Source organism: Solanum dulcamara, chromosome 1, assembly GCF_947179165.1.
Source record: "Solanum dulcamara chromosome 1, daSolDulc1.2, whole genome shotgun sequence".
NCBI lineage: Eukaryota > Viridiplantae > Streptophyta > Magnoliopsida > Solanales > Solanaceae > Solanum > Solanum dulcamara.
The window spans coordinates 46480275-46497445 of record NC_077237.1 but is presented as its reverse complement, the minus strand read 5'-3'; the positions used below and the strand labels follow the sequence as shown (position 1 = coordinate 46497445).

The 17171-nt window shown below is 36.5% G+C and overlaps 1 pseudogene; it reads right to left on the bottom strand.

Moving 5' to 3' along the window:
- Positions 1–3354: 3354 nt before the first annotated feature.
- Positions 3355–16637, bottom strand: LOC129892913 (putative late blight resistance protein homolog R1A-10; annotated as a pseudogene).
- Between the last annotated feature and the right edge of the window lie 534 nt (positions 16638–17171).

Below are 17171 nucleotides of genomic sequence, written 5' to 3'. Positions count from 1 at the left end.
GTTGTTGAGGCCACAATGCTTCAATGAAAAACACATCACCTACAAATCAAAATAAGGCAACCACTCAAAATATATAAGACAATTCACAAAATATAACATTATTTATTTAATTCTCAATTTCACTAAATAAATTTGTCATTTGGTCATTTAAAACGAAAAAGCTTCTTGTACAACTACGACTTGATAACTCTTTATTTTGAGTTTCTCAGACGCCGCATCCATGTCGACACAACCTGAGTGTGAGTGTGGGATCTGTACCATATTTGGTCAACCGATTTGGGTACTTTTGTCACGCCCCGGGAGGGTACCCTAGACGTAACCGGCACCCGAAGGCCATCTCTGACCTCCGAGCGAACCACTTGGTACAGCCACTCACTCATTCAAGCACATTCTATTAGCAGAAAACTCAATTTAAGAAATACTTCTCATATCATAAGGGCCGAAGGCCAAACATTTACAACCGGAACGATAATCAAAATAGGAATCCTTAAGATGACCGCTCGACCTCCTCACATCTCAGTCTATGAAGCCTCTATTCAAGTCTAAAAGGTGCCAATGACAAGCCCATGGCTACCGACAATCTAAATAAAGAAAAGACAATCAAAAACTGTACAGGAAGGCCCAATATCCTCCGGGAACTAGGAGGACTCACCGACTGGCTGGAAGTGTAAGTGGATCTTCAACGGAGCGCCGGTTGATGATCTCTAGTACCTGTCTCTGCATCATGAAACGATGCAGGCCAAATGGCGTCAGTACATGGAATGTACGAGTATGTAAAATGGCCGAATACAACGAACATCAAGGAAGAATAAATCAACCAACTCGGGAGCTCAACTCAAAATGAATGACAACTCAATCAAATGTCCTAAGTCTAAACAAGAGTATGATTTAGACTGGACCAATCATATATAATTCAACTCAATCTGACTCAGAGTGCTATCAAAACTTATTTGGGAGTTTCTCTTAACCGACAACCAACACTTATGAGTCAGTGAAGGTACAACGAAACGACGTCGTTGCCACGCCCGTTCATACCTTGCCAGGGCATGAACGACGAACACTCATGGATCCAATCCAACCAGGTCCTATAATGTCAGGACAAAAACTCTCGGGGAAGCATCCGACTTTAACGGTTCAATCCCCCCTACGTTTGGCAACACAGGTATTGGGTTCGAGTATGGACTATACTCTTGCCCAATTCGGTGCTTGATACTCCTTCCAAGACTCAATGCTCATAAAACTCCATCAACTCAACTCAATCAACTCATATCAACAAGTCTCATTACAACCTTGTCGACTCATCAACTCTATCACAATCAAATATCAATCTCAATGCTCAATCTCAATCATATCTTCAAGGAAGCTTTAAATGCACATATATAACATCATCTAGATATAAAATCAATCATTACCTCCATCTAGTTGAGAAAAATCTTTGTGACTCATCACATCTCCAAGACTTCAAATCGACATTCTTATAATAGGCAACATTTTTAAGAAAATAGTATACTTTATAGAATCTATATAATTAACAAGACCAACAAAACATATTTAGCAACTCATCTCCTCCTCATCTCATACTTACATAAGGGCTCATTTTAGGAATCTCTTAGCTCAACAACATTGGCACATAAATACTTAAATAAGATGGAAACAAAACTCATTCAAACATGTACCATACCAAGAAACTCCATTTTTCATGGATATCTAACCTCAACACAAGAATAGGGCACATGGGTGGACTCAACCCATGTTTTGGTTAGCCTTACATACCTTAGTGAAGACTTTGAAGAAACCTTAATGTTGGGTCTTCAATGGGAGCTTGAGGTCTTGAAGCTCTTGGACTCCTTTTTGGTTGGAAATGGAGAAGGAGAGAAGAGAGAAGGGAGAGGAGCTAGGGCTTTTTCTAGAGAGAGAATGGGGCTGAAGAAAAATGGTCCCAAAATGTACAAGGTTTGTGTATATATAATTTGGGAAATTTCCCAAATTGCCCTTCCTCCAAATTCTGAAAATTAGGCAAAAATGCTCTTGGCGCGATAGTGGCGCGTCGCGCCCTTACAGCGCCAAGGCCAATTACGCCTAAACCCTGCACAACTTTTAGTGGCGCGTCGCGCCAGGGACCAAACTACTGAGGCATGTTTCTGGCACGATAGTGGCGCGTCGCGCCCTTACAGCGCCAGGGCCATTTCCCCAGCAGTGGTAACCCAGGCCAAAATGAAATCCCTGTCGTGCTAGTTCATCTTTGGATCGCCATATCTTTTGGCCCCGAACTCCAAAATCTACGTTCTTGGTGGCGTTGGAAAGAAGACTCGACGACCTCTAATTTGATAGGTCGTGGGCCACCCGGATTGACGTCTTTCAAACGATAGGGTCATTGAAAGTCGACCCTTACGTGAACTCGTCCTAAACTTAGCCACGACGGATCTTTTGGACTTAACTCGGTTCTAGGGGTCCTCAATGACTTCACATCACCTCCAACGCTCTTAAACTCCTCAGAGACTCATCTTAACTCAAGCACGTACTTCGAAATAAATATGATGGGCCCCACACGTGTACAAAGAAGGCCCGAATCTTAGGAAAATTTTTGAGGGGTGTTACAACTTTTACTAAAACAACAGATAAATTTGGGACAAATACCTATGACCTCTATAATCAAAACAAAAGTTAAGGTGGAATTGAAGAAAATGGGATATAGCTTGTATACAAAAACTTCTAAGTTAGCGATTTTCCTTTGGCATAATACATAAATATGCCATTTAACTTGGCCTCATTCCACATCTATTCCCTTCAACTTTGGGTGTGCATAAATAAACACTTAAACTTGTATAAAATTGAACAAGTAGAAACACGTGTCCTATGTGACACAATACACGTGCCCTACGGACGCCACGTAGGGCACAAAATTGCCACGTACGATGTCATGTAGGACGAATGTGTCTATTTGTTCAAGTTTTGGATAGTTAAACTGTCTACTTGTGCACTAGAAAAGTTAGAGGTCATAATTGTCAGCAGAAACCAAGTTAAGAGTCATATTTATGTATTATGTCTTTTTCTTTTATCTCCTTTTGGGATTTCAATATTTTCTCATCGGAATACCTTGTAAGTTTTCCAAATAATATCTCATACTTCAGACAACTGTATTTTTAGCTGAATCTTAAAATTTAGATCATGAAGGATCCGACCGGTAGATCCACAGCCGCATAGGAGGGGAGCAACTTAGATTTTATTAACTAATCTGCAGTATGTTTTGTTTACACAAGCAAGATGAAGCATTCTGTCATCCAAAACGTTGTGTGAATTGAAAAGTATAACCTTAAGTGTTATAAGCAATTGTTGAATATAATGTTATACGCATCAGGGTGATTTTATGAGACGAACATTGACGGGTTCGTTTCCGAGGTCTTGTTGTTCTTGTTGAAACCCTCTTAACTCAATGAGATGAAGTGTGTAGATATATATCTGCAAACTCAATGGGTATCTCTTTCAAATGAGAGCAACCTGTAAGCACGAGGCGCTTAAGGACAGGAAAATTGTCATTTGTAGCTTTCCAGTATTTGAGATCATTACCATTAATTAGCAAAAACTTTAATCGAGTAAATCCCGTAACAATTGGATACCATTCTTTGCCACAACAAGCTCCAAACATGAGCTTTAGCACCTCAAGGTTAGGCAACTCAGCTATGATGTCCAAGTAGGACCAACTTATATAAGTTTCTTCCAACTTCAACTTGTTGAGCGTTGCCGTAAAAGCTTTTGCACTTGGACAAAATCCTTTTAAACTCAACCTTTCAAGTTTATGCAGATTGTTAAGAAATTCATAACCTCGATAACATCCTTTGATTCCTAACTTCTTAACATTCTGAATCCCCGAAATAACCTCCTTCTTACAACAACTTGGAGACAAGTAAGAAATAGTTTGTATATTTGGAAAAGCATTGTCAACAGATACACTTGGGGGATTTGGGAAAATAAATCTGGCCAGTTTGAGATGCCTTAATTGCGTTAGTCCCCAAATTTGCTCAGGAAAAGTTATAACTGATCGATTATACCCTTCAACAATAATGAATGTCTGTAGATTCCATAACCTGCATGGTTCTGGAGGTATGTCAAAATACTCAGAGACGCACAATGATAGGTACCTCAACCAGATAAGGCTTAGTATCTGTAGAGGGAAAATATCAACCCTTACGTGACTCAAGTCCAGGATTTTGAGGAATTTGAAATGAATAAGGTCTGATTTGAGAATAAAAGCTGAAACAAAACTACCCGAAAAGAAAACAGAACGAGTTCGTTTCAAAAGATGGTTCTTGTCATCATCTGTCAACTGATGTTGTGAAGGGGTAAGAAGACCATACGGAAAGTCATAAATTTCATCAACAGTCCAGCCCTTAAAGGGATGCATTTTACTCCTACTGAGAAATTGACGCTTTACTACATCTGTTATTTCAAACACAATGTCCTTCGCAATGAAAACGTTTCCCCTTTGAATTTCTCTCAAGCACGGGTCATATACTAGATCATGAACCTTACATGATCTAATCTTTGTTTCATCTACACTTTTCTTGCTGACGAGAACAACACACCTGTTGATAAGATCTTGAAAACACTTTTCAGCCTTGCCTTCCAAGTCATTATCCAAATTCAGGAACCCCTCAGCCATTAATAATCTCATCAAATTCTTCGCTAGAATCTCAGTGTCTTCTGGAAATATTCCGAAATACAGAAGACATGTTTTTAGATCGCTCGTCAAGTGATTGTAACTCAACCCAAGCACATCTGAACATTGCTCATCAGGATCATTTGTGACAAATGATTTGACATCTTTAGCAACATTTTCCCAAAATTCTATTGTCCTTTTAGATTTGAGAAGACCTGCAACCACGACAATAATTAGTGGTAACCCGTGACATTTCTCTGTAATTTGTTTCCCAATAGTCTCAAAATCAGATGGTAATGTTTCATTGGCATATGCTGCACTTTTAAAAAGGATCCTACTCTCATCTTGATCCATGAAGTCCATCTGCAAAGAAAGATTCTCTGTATCAGCATAGCAAGCCACTTCATTGTTACGTGTAGTCATCAGTATTTGACTCCCATTGTTCTCACTTGGAAAGCATTTACTACTCCAGAAGTCATCCATGACCATTAAGTACCTCTTGCCCTTTAAACTTTTCTGCAGCATGTCTGCTAGCTCTGCCTCATCGGTCATGCCAAATGTGCCATCCTTTATACAACGCAGAAGGCTCAACAAGATTTCCTTTACATTGTGCTGCTGAGATACAGTAGCCCAGGCACGAACATCATAATGAGAAGGAATTGACACATCACTGTAAACTTCATTAGCTAAGGTTGTTTTACCTATGCCTCTCATCCCTACAATCGGGATGACTTTGGGTTCACCTGAGTAGCTTCTAGTCAGATATACCAATCGTTCCCTTTGATAGTCAAGTCCAACAATATTGTTCTTAACATTCAGAATATCGTTTGTTGAACTTGAGAAATATAACACTCCCTAAAACGTTGTATGTGATGTTTCAATTCTCGACAAAAATGATACTGCTTCTGTATTTTGGATATAACTCTTCATAGGATGGTCCATATTAGGCGATTCAAGTTGCTGAAGAACCCAGACATCATTCTCTACAGCTTTCATGAGACCATAGCTTAAGTTCGGAGGTTAAGCAGGTCAAATAAATTAATTTTTGCAAGACCTGGTGTTGTGATAAAATGGAGTGTTTGTAGAACAAAAATCATATATCTCACTGTAGGATGATCCAATTCAGTTAATTCTTGAACGACATGAAAGGAGACTTCTAGAACTACAATTCATATGAGACATCAAATCCTAATTAGGAAGTATGTTGTTCAAACGTAGCTCCAAAAAAGGTATTCCGTTAAAAGAAGATTCATCTTACCAACCATGGAAGATCTATATCCATTTGACATCACCCATGACATCACAATCCTTCATTGAATTTTCAAGATCATTCTTTATAATTATTTTATTTATTGTTAGGTCCCTCCTTCACACCTATAAATACCTACCTTATTTCCTCATTTTGTTCATCAAGCTTTCTCAAGCAACTCTTCTCTCTGTGCACTTTTTTACTCATTCTCAAATATAGTTTTAGTTTTTAGTAGTGTAGAAATACTATTACAGTGATTCATATACTCCGAGTAGTACACAAAACGCTTCGATAAGGAGAAAAGGTTAGGGTTCAAGAGTGTTCATTGAGTTCTTCGATTTTGCCTAAAGCTTCATATTTCAGGTATGTAAGATCATTCATAGCATTGGATTGAGTTCGTCTACGCGCCCAATATTTAAATTCATCGTAATTGAGTTATAGTTGAGTTTTACCCTAATTTTTGAATTCTAAATGAGTTAATCCTTCTTCTATTGAGTTAGATATATTTATGCATTGAGATTATTATTATTTTTTTCTCTCATATTATTGGAATTGTTGTTCGTGGCTACTTTTTTATGAACCCCAATTGATTTGATGTTTATGATTATTTTTTGTGCGTGTTTTGAGTAAAGATATTGGTTTTTAATATGCATTGATAAAAATAGTGATTTGAATTAATACTATATATGTATTTTATTGAATTTTGAAAGAGAAAAAGCAATAAGTTTAAATGAACTTGGTTCTTTGAGTTAAATGATGTTTTGAGCAACATGTTTTGATGAGATGTAAATAATATTTTGAAATGTAATGATGATGATGCGTTGAGATGAGTTTGATATTTTAAATTAAAATCCAATGATACTAGATGATGAGGTTAATATGAGCACATGTTTTAGGAGTAGTATTGAGCACCGAGTTGTATAAAAGTTTAATTGACTCAAACCCAAGAACTACGTAGCTAGTGTAGGATGAAGGCTATGCCTCTTAATTCCCAAAAAGAGGATTTTGATGAATATATCGAAGATAGTGATGTCTTTTACCCTAGCAAGGTATTGGATGGATGTGCAACGATATTGATTTGTTGTATCATCACTAGCTCATAAGTGATGGTTGTCAGTTAGAATAACTTCCAACTGAGTAAGCATTTCTTCTTCTTATTTTTTTAAAACTTGCATTGCATATTGATGTTGAGATGATGTTGAGTTCTGAGCTGAGTCTTCCTAAGAGGAGTATGTTGATATATGTCCTTACTTTCCTACTATTTTACATACTCGTATATTTCATGTACTAACGTCATTCGACCTATATCATTTTATGATGCAGATATAGGTGTTAGAGATCCTCAACAGGCACATTGTTGAAGATCATTACTTTCCAACTATTTGGTGAGTCCTTTTTGTATTCGGAGGAACTCTTTATCCTTTCTTTATTGTTGAGATTTTATTTCTTTTGAGGTAGCCATTGACATGTCATTTTCATCGTCTGATAGTGTTAAAGGCTTCATAGACAGAGTTTGATGATGTAATTAGAGTAATTATTTCTTTTCTTTGATGTTGATGATGGAGAGCCCACATAGGTATACTTATTTTCACTTAAATCTTCTGCTGATGAACAGATGAGTGATGAGACTAAGTGGTTCTCTCATAGACCAGAGATCCTATTCATGGATGTGTCTCACTTCTCACTAATGAATAAAACTCTACATAACATGGATGTTAGACTCCCTAGGACTCTTATAAACCTTGTGCTCTGATACCAAGTTTTTCACAACTCAAACTAGGTCCAAGTCGTGATACGATGTTCGGGATGCGAGGGATCCAAATCAAGCCATCTTAGCGTACATCACATACATAAGATAATGAAACATAATAATATAAGTGGAAGTAAAAGCTCAAGGGAATGGGTATAAGGGATAGACATACTCAATTTGACATTTGAGTGGACTACTTCAATCATCATCTAAACATGCCTCTAGTATAGTCTTTGGTGGGGGCTTAGGACAAGCTCATAGATCACCCGAAACAATAGAAGAAAAGTTATGTAAATAATGAGAATGAAAGTGTTGTCCTCAATAGAATGAGGACTCACTAACTCCCTGATATCTAAAGCAAATCTAGCTATGAAGAGGATGGTCGTGAGTATCGTCCTCCCTACATTATGAGCTAATGTAGGAAAAATATGGATTAGTACATGAGAGGTACTAAATATATAAGATATGCATGAACAAGTAAATGAACGTGAACAATATTCCATAAGATGCATGACTAATCATAATGAACATGGGTAAGGCTTAAAAGTATTTGAATACATATAAAAACTCATGATCAATGCATATCATAAAACTCATCATAGAACTTTCAACTTGTGTGGGATAAGACCTTTAACCGACATCTTAAGACCATGTGAGCTATAACGTGAAATTGATGGAACCCTCATCGAGAAGGGGGAGGATACCTTACCAGGGTATACTCTTTCATGGTACTCAACTCAACTGTGCTATATGTGGATCTACTAGTTAGGCCATGAAGGCAAATCCAACACGGGCAACGTAGTTTAGGAATTTAAGTTGCTACTAGAATTCCCTAGGATAACTAACTGAGTTACCGGACAGAACCCCACCTAAAAGTTCTTAGTTCTTAGTCAATATCCCAACGAAAACTCATAAAATATGATCATGATATAATAGGAAAAGATAGTAACTACCTATCAATCCATCTTTATAAAACATATTAAGAGTAACTCATTAACTTTAGTGGTTCATAAGAATCCATAACTTCGGTGAAAATTGTCTTTATCACTATCTTTAAACATGATTGTGTGCCATAATAACTATCTTTTATCATAGCTTGATCATCATCATAACTTCATCATTAAAATCATAATCTCAACTTTAATCATGAAAACTTTCTTTGAAAATCATTGAACTCATAATTAACTCATGAGAATCTTCTTTAACTTCATAATCATAACTTGGAAATAGATTTATGCATGAGAATTCATAATTCAACTTAAAATCATGTACTTTATGTAGAAACATGCTTATAATAATTATTGATAACAATTCAAAATAAAATTGAAACAGCCCAATGCAATTCATCAAAATTAAGATTCATAAATCAATTGAAAATTGAAGAAAACTTGAGAAATATTCAGGACTCCATGGGTGAAAGAAAATCATGAATCAATATCCACATACCTTGGTTGATATTACTCAAAATTGAAGAAGAAACTTTGGTGAAATCTGAAACCCTAGCTTGAGAGAATTTAGTTCTCGCCTTAGATAATTTGGGAGAGTGATTTAGAATTAGGGAAATTTTAAAGAATTTGGTAGATATAGGGTTGAACTTAGCCATAATTGTGTCTAAGTTCATTGAATCAAACTTGAAAAATGACAAATACCCCGCATTAAAATTTTGAATCTGCCCCTATGAACCGACTCTATGAGTCATAGAAATGATGACGACGAATCATAAAGTGTACTCGTCCTGTAGGTCTCAAAACCTGCAAACTTAAGGTCCTATGGACTTTGGTTATGAGTTGTGTCTACGACTCGTAATAATTCCTATGAATCATCTTGTCAAGTCATAGACTCGACCTTGAGGAACCTCTGATCCATGGCCTTAGATATTTTGGAACGAGTGGTTCTTATGACTCATTATGTTGAATTATAGAACCTCTCATGAGGGTAACACTGTACAATGCTCAAGGGGTCACTCTATGACTCACTTTTATGAGTCGTAGAAAGCTCTACGATTGTAGTGTGACTCGTAAACATGAGTCAGTTCAAAATTTTGAGAATTTTTCTCCTTGGTTCCAACTTTTTGACTTCCAAGGTCTTACACAATGCTAATGATTTTTTATATGGATTTTTCTAAAATGATGGTGTATGCTCAGCAGGTTGAGGGTTACAAAAAAAGTACTGAGAGGAGCACTTAAGCAAGAAGGCTAAGTCTGATGGACGTGAGAATAAAAAGAAGCAAGGGAAGGGTAACAAGTCCTTCTTTCAGAAGAAGTCTTCTAATTATGCACCTTCAACAATGAGTGTACCTTCACCTACTACCAGGTATGATCAAAAGTCATAGAGTCACCAAAACTTCCCAGCTCAAGGCTTTGAGTCCTAAGAAAGTGTGGCTCAGAATTCTAGAGGAAAGCCACCATGTGCCAGATATGGAAAACTCTATTTGGGTGAGTATCACGAGGGCACCGATGTTGCTGTCGATGTGCATGGACAAGCCGCTTTCAGAATAACTGTCCTTTTAGGAGATAGGGAGATGGAGGTAGTAGAGCTCAGTCTTCTTCTACAGCACCATCAAATAGAGGTAATCAAAGAGGTGCCGCTTCAGGAGCAGGCGGAGGGAAAAACCATCTGTATGCTATGGGTAATAGCCAAGACCAAGAAAATGCACCTGATGTTGTTACTGGTATGCTCCGAGTCCTTTTATTGGATGTATATGCATTATTAGATTCGAGTGAGACATTATTTTTTGTGACTCCTTACTTGGCCAATAAGTTTGATATCCTTCCTGAGTATCTTCTTGAGACTTTTGATGTGTCTACTCCTGTTGGTGAGTCAATTTTAGCTGAGAGGGTCTATAGAGATTATACTGTGTCAATCTATCACAGGGATATCATGGAGGATTTAGTTGAGTTGGACATGATTGATTTTGATGTGATTCTTGGCATGGACTGGCTTTATGCTTGTTATGCCTCAATGATTGTAGAACTCGGATTATCAAGTTTTAATTTTTGATTGATCTTATCTTAGAGTGGAAGGGAGTTCTGTAGTACCTAGGGGTAAATTTATTTCCTACCTTAAGGCCAAAAAGTAAATCTCCAAGGGATGTATCTATCATATAGTATGAGTCAAAATGTTAATAATGAGGCTCTATCTCTTGAGTTAGTTCCAGTTGTGAATGAGTTTTCTGAAGTCTTTCCCGAGGATCTACCCGGAGTCCCTCCTGATAGAGAGATAGACTTTAGGATTGATGTCCTTCCTGATACACAACCTATCTCCATTTCTCCTTATAGGATAACTCCCGTTGAGTTGAAAGAACAGCTGAAAGATCTCCTAGATAAGAGATTTATTAGGCCAAATGTTTCACCTTGGGACGCTTCTATCCTATTCGTGTGAAAGAAAAATGGGTCCCTTAGAATGTGCATTGATTACCTACAAATGAACAAGGTCACCATAAAGAACAAGTATGCTCTCCCCAGGATATATGATTTGTTTGATCAACTCCAGGGTGCCACATGTTTCTCTAAGATAGACCTCAGATCAGGCTATCACCAGTTGAAAGTGAGAGAATGTGACATCCAAAATACGGCTTTTTGAACCCGTTATGGTCAATTTAAGTTTCTTATTTTATCCTTTGGATTGACTAACACTCCTGCAGGTTTCATGAATCTTATAAACCGAGTATTCAAGCTATACCATGATATGTTTTTGGTTGTCTTCATCGACGATATTTTGGTCTACTCTAGAAGTAAGGGTGAGCATTCTAATCACCTTAGGATTGTCCTTCAAACTATCAAGGAAAGAGAGTTATATGCTAAGTTTTTATAAATGTGAGTTTTGTCTTGCGTCTGTAGTGTTCCTAGGCCATATTATATCTGGTGATGGTATTCGAGTTGATACTCTAAAGATCAAGGCGGTTAAGAACTGGCCAGAACCATCTCTCTAACTAACATAAGGAGTTTCTTAGGTTTGGCTGGTTACTACAAGAGGTTTGTTGAAGGATTTTCATCCATATCCTCACCATTGACTACTGCTCCAGTAGTGTCCCTACCCATGGGAACCAATGGCTTTGTAATATATTGCGATGCTTCTAAAGTTGGGTTGGGATGTGTATTGATACAGAAAGGTAAGGTCATTGCCTATGCCTCCAGATAGCTTAAGACCCATGAGAGAAACTACCTCACTCATGACCGTGAGTTGGCAGTTGTGGTATTTTCTCTTATGATCTGGCGTCACTAGCTTTATGGTGTACATATGGATGTATTCACAGACCACAAGAGATTGCAGTATGTATTCAGTTAGAAGGATCTGAACTTGAGGAAGAGGATATGACTAGAGTTGCTCAAGGATTATGACATAAGAATTCTTTACCACCCAGGTAAAGCAAACGTAGTTGGCAATGCTCTTAGTAGGTTATTCATGGGGATTAGGACCCATGTGGAAGAGGAAATGAAGGAGTTGGCAAAGGAAACGCATAAACTTGTGCTATTGGGAGTTCAACTTGTTGATTCTAGTGAAGGTGGAGTCATGGTTCAGAATGGGTCTACGTCATCTCTGGTAGCGAAGGTGAAGGAAAAACAAGATCAAGATCCTATTTTATGTCAGTTAAAGGAAGATGTACATAAACAGAAGGTTATGGTCTTCGCCAAATGGGGAGATTGTGTGTTGAGGTACCAAGGCAGATTGTGTGTTCCGAGTGTTGATGGTATCCGAAATAGAATCATGGTAGAGGCTCATAGCTCCAGGTATTCTATCCATCTAGGGTCTACTAAAGTGTTTCATAATTTAAGGAAAGTCTACTGGTGGAGTGGTATGAAGAGGGACATTGTAGACTATGAGCCCGTTTGGATTGACTTATAAGCTGTTTATAAGTTATTTTTAATTTTTTTTGAGTGTTTGGCTAACCAACTTAAAGTCATTTTGTGTTTAAAATAAACTTCAATAAATAATTGAGTTTGCTTGGATGGACTTATTCAAAGCAATTTATAAGTTGAAAACAACTTATAAGTCAAAAAAAATAAGTTGGGCTGCACCTACTTATTTTTTTAACTTATAAGCAGTTTTCAACTTATAAATTACTTAAAATAAGTCCATCCAAATAGGCTCTATGTCTCCAAATGTGCAAATTGCCAACAAGTCAAGGTGAGCACCAAAGGCCATGTGGTGTAGCTCAGAATATATAATTTCTAGAATGGAAGTGGGAGATGATCAATATGGACTTTGTTACAGGCTTACCAAGGTCTCACAGAAAACATGATTTGATTTGGGTGATTGTGGATAGGATGACCAAATCAGCCCATTTCTTACCTGTTAAGACTACTGACATCGCAAAGGACTATGCCTGACTGTATATTCAAGAGATTGTCAGACTTCATGGAGTCCCTATATCCATCATCTCAGATAGAGGAGCTCAGTTCACTGCTTAGTTTTGGAAGTCCTTTTAAAAAGGGTTGGGTTCAAGAGTGAACCTTAGCACCGCATTCCATCCTCAAACTGATGGCTAGACAAAGTGCACTATTCAAACTTTAAAGGACATGCTGAGAGCATGTGTCATTGATTTCAAAGATAATTGGGATGATCACTTACCCCTTATTGAGTTTTCTTACAATAACAATTTTTATTAGAGTATTCAGATGACTCCTTATGGGGCCCTTTATGGAAGGAGATGTAGCTCACCAATTGGTTGGTTTGAAGTGAAGCTAAGTTGATTGGACCAAACTTATTTCACTAAGCCATGGAGAAAGTGAAATCATCCAATAAGGGTTAAGGACTGCTCAGAATCGCCAGAAATCCTACACCGATATTAGAAGAAGAGATTTGGAATTTGAGGTGAATGATTGGGTATATTTGAAGGTTTCACCCATGAAGGGTATGATGAGATTTGGAAAGAAGGGGAAGTTAAGTCCTCAATATATTGGTCTTTATCAGATCGTGAAGAGAGTAGGTAATATAATGTATGAGTTAGAGCTACCACCAGAGTTAGCGGCTATTCATCCTGTATTTTACATTTCAATGCTTAAGAAGTGTTTGGGAGATCCTTCATTGGTTTTCCCTATTAAGAGTATTGGAGAAAAGGATAGTTTGTCCTATGAGGAGATTCCTGTCTAAATTCTTGATCGTCAGGTTCGCAAGCTTAGAACCAAAGAGGTTACATTAGTTAAAGTCTTATGGAGAAATCAGTTGGTTGAATAAGCCACATGGGAAGCTGAAGAAGATCCCCATCTACTCGTGCCTTTCGATGATGATGTTCAAGGTAATATTCCTTACTTCTACTTTTAAGTCGATGTGTATTCTTGAGTTTTAGTCATTGACTATTTGAGTATGTGTTGTTTGAGCATTTGAGTAACAGAGATTCTGAGTAATTGATGTCTTGATGGTATTTGTGCTTGATGTCTCCTAGTTTCATCTTCATTCGGGGATGAATGATTCCAAGGGAGAGATATTATAATATCTCTTAAAATATTATATGTGGTGTTCCAATTCTCGATGAAAATAATATTACTTTGGTAATTTGGGCATAACTCTTCATAGGATGGTCCAAATTAGGTGATTCAAGTTGTAAAGAACCCAAACATCATTCTCTACAATTTTCATGAGACCATATTTTAAGATTTGGAGGCTAAGTATGTCAAATAAATTAATTTTTATAAGACCTGATTCTGTGATGAAATGAAGTGTTTGTAGAAGAAAAATCATATCTCACTATAGGATGATCCAATTTGTTAATTCTTAAATGATATGAAAGGAGACTTCTAGAGTTACAATCCATATGAAGACACCAAATCCTAATTAGGAAATTATCTTGTTCAAACGTAGCTCCAAAAAGAGTATTTCTTCAAAAGAAAATTCATCTCACCCACCATGGAAGATCTAGATTTATTTGACATCACCCATGACATCACAATCCTCTACTGAATTTTTAAGATCATTCTTTATAATTATTTTATTTATTGTTAGGTCCCTCCTTCACAACTATAAATACCGACCTTATTTCTTCATTTTGTTCATCAAACTTTCTCGAGTAACTCTTCTTTTTGTGCATTTCTTTACTCATTCTTAAATATAGTTTTTATTTTTAATAGTGTGGAAATACTATTCTGATGATTCAAATACTGCGGGTAGTACAAAAAATGCTCTGGCGAGGAGAAAAGGCTAGGGTTCAAGAGTGTTCATTGAGTTCTTCGATTATGAGTAAAGCTTCGTATTCCAGGTATGTAAGGGTATTCATAGCATTGGATTGAGGTTGTCTATACGCCCAATATTTAAATTCATCGTAATTGAGTTATAGTTGAGTTTTACCTTAATTCTTGAATTATAAATGAGTTAATCTTTTTTCTATTGAGTCAGATATATTTATGCATCAAGATTATTATTATTTTTATCTCTCATATTATTAAAATTGTTGTTAGTGGCTATTTTTCCATGAACCCCAATTGATTTAATGCTCATGATTATTTTTATGCATGTTTTGAGTAAAGATATTGACTTTTAAAATACATTAACAAAAAGAGTGGCTTGAATTAATAATATATATATATATATATATATATATATATATATATATTATTGAGATTTAAAAGAGTAAAAGCCTTGAGTTTAAATTAACTTGGTTCTTTGGGTTAAATGATGCTTTGAGCAATATGTTTTGATGAAATGTAAGTGATGTTTTGAAGTGTAATGATGATGATGCATTGAGATGAGTTTGGTATTTTAAATTAAAGTACAATGAGACTAGATGATGAGGTTAATATGAGAACATGTTTTGGGAGTAATATTGATCATCGAGTTGGGTAAAAGTTTAATTGACTCAAACCCCCAAACTATATAGCCAGCATAGGATTAAGGCTATGCCTCTTAATTCCCAAAAAAGAGGACTTTGATGAATGTATCCAAGATGATGATATCCTTTATCCTGGCAAGGTATTGGATGGATGTGGCAACAACATTTCTTCATTGTATCATCACTAGCTCATAAGTGATGATTGTCGGTTAGAAAAGCTCTCAACTGAGTAAGCATTTCTTATTTTTTTTTAAAAACTTGCATTGCATATTAATGTTGAGATGATGTTGAGTTCTGAGCTGAGTCTTCTTGAGAGAAGTATCTTGATATCTGTCCTTACTTTCCTTCCATTTTACATACTCGTACATTTCATATACTGACGTTATTCGGCTTGCATCATTTTATGATGCAAATACAGGTGTTAGAGATCCTCAACAGGCACATCGTTGAAGATCATTACTTTCTAGCTATTTGGTGAGTCCTTCTTGTATTCGGAGGAACTCTTTATCCTTTCCTTATTATTGAGAATTATGTTTCTTTTGAGATAGCAATGAACATGTCATTAGCACCGCCTGATAGTGTTAAAAGCTTCATAGACAGAGTTTGATGATGTAATTGGAGTTGTTTTCCATTGAAACTACTTCTTCTAAGGATTATTTCTTTCCTTTGATGTTGATGATGGAGAGCCACATAAGTATCCACTGATGAAGAGATGAGTGGTGAGACCAAGTGGTTATCTCGGAGACTAGAGATGGTTTTTGAGTGCTGGGCACGCCTAGGGTACCCTCTCGTATCTTGACAAAAAATCCTGAAACAATGATTCCTTCGATGCTTGTTTGCCTTTATCTTGAATCTTTGTCGACTCTTTCCAGATACGATCAATGTCCTATGCTACTTGTTCCAGGATATCAGAAAGCCTCTCATGTGCCTTTTCTCTCAGATTTTCATCATTTGCCAATACAACTTCAGTCACTCTTAGTTGAATTGTGTGTTCAACAATATTTACAACTTCTTTTATCTGTACTTCCAAATTAGTTATTTCCCCAGAAACATTATTTTTCCCAAAGTTCTTGAGAAATACTTCCACAAAACTAACGTTTTCATGAAGAGTGCAAAACTCTTCTCTGTGATCACAGATTAGAGATTGCATTGGAAAATTGGATATCAAGAGAGATTCTATTGTTCTCATAAGAGAAGCCACACTTGCATGAGCCATATCTACTGTATTTTGATTTTTGTCCTTTGTGATCATGACCTGAAAGCTGTAGGTTGCAAGAGGTCAATGGCATTAGAGATAACATGATTTGCAAAGTTGCAAAAAAAGGAGGCATAAATGTTAGAATATGCTAAAATATATTTTGCCTTTAATAATATATTTTGAATATATTCTAATTAATATTGTACTATTGTATTTATAGCAAACATATGTTAGAATATGTTAAAATATATTATGTATTTAATAATATATTTTGAATATATTCTAATTAATATTGTACTTTTGTATTTATAGCAGACATATATTTAGTTTCCTTAGTTTTAACTATTAGTATCAATCTTTGTATTTAGCATATCTTGTAATTTATATATATTGACCAAGTTCAATGAAATTAAGCAAGCAATTAACTTCCTTCGTGGTATCAGAGTAGTACGATCTACTAATCCTAGCCTCATCTCTTCTTCTTTCTATCTCCTTTTATCTCTTCTCATGGAAGATTCGCCCAAATTTTATCCCGCTCTCACCGTCACTAAT